The sequence below is a fragment of the Poecilia latipinna genome, unplaced genomic scaffold (genome assembly GCF_001443285.1).
Source record: "Poecilia latipinna isolate Pla-1442-1.1 unplaced genomic scaffold, P_latipinna-1.0 Scaffold2592, whole genome shotgun sequence".
NCBI classification, from domain to species: Eukaryota; Metazoa; Chordata; class Actinopteri; order Cyprinodontiformes; family Poeciliidae; genus Poecilia; species Poecilia latipinna.
The window spans coordinates 125,575-126,345 of NW_015115208.1; the positions used below are offsets into that span (position 1 = coordinate 125,575).

General features: G+C 44.7%; 1 protein-coding gene across 4 annotated transcripts in view; it reads left to right on the plus strand.

Annotated features, from left to right (window-relative positions):
• The window catches only part of LOC106938435 (phosphatidylinositol 3-kinase regulatory subunit gamma), an 85,564-nt gene that overhangs the window by 75,850 nt on the left and 8,943 nt on the right, over positions 1 to 771 (plus strand). The window lies entirely within an intron of this gene.

The following is a 771-nucleotide window of genomic DNA, read 5'->3' on the forward strand; positions in this document are numbered from 1 at the left end:
ATTTTTACTTTGGTGGTGATTAGAGGTGTGCCGATCGATCGGTCACCGATCATAATCGGGCCGATTTTCGTGAAAAAGTGCATGATCGGTGATCGGCGATCATTGTCTCTTTTACCGATACCGATCATCTCATTTCCAGCCTGCCTGTGCAGCTGGTCTCCTCTTTCCTTCACTGCCCAAACGCGCAGCAACAAATCCTAAGCGATGTGGAACTATAACCACTGAGTGAATGGGGAAGTTTGCTGCGTGTTGCTGTGGAAAATTGAAGCAGGTCAAAATGCATCAACACAACAAAGCTAATATGGCATAAAAACAATGCCATACTTGACGGAGTTTGGCTACATCGAGGCTCACTGCAGTAAAAACAACATATGGAGGATCAGACAGCAGGTAAAGCAGCGCACAGCTACAAACACTCACCCGGATTAGCATGACGGTCAGAAAGCTAAACAAATAACCCGCAAGATTATTTAAGTCTTCGAGCTGCGATGTAAGACGCTGGTTCTGCTCTCCTGTTGAACCGCTGCTACGCTACAGGTAGTAATATCTGACAGACGGAGCTTCGCTTCTGCTCCACCTGGTAGTGACTCTCACACCGAACCTGCTTAAAGCTGCAGCATCTAACTTAAAAAAATACATTTTACCTACATATTAAAACTGTCGCTGTCCTAACATGAGACAGATAATCTCTAAAAAAAATAATCCATCTCCTCCCTGATCTGCATAATTACTCCTCTCAGTCAGAAACAGCCAATCAGAGCTAGCAGTAAC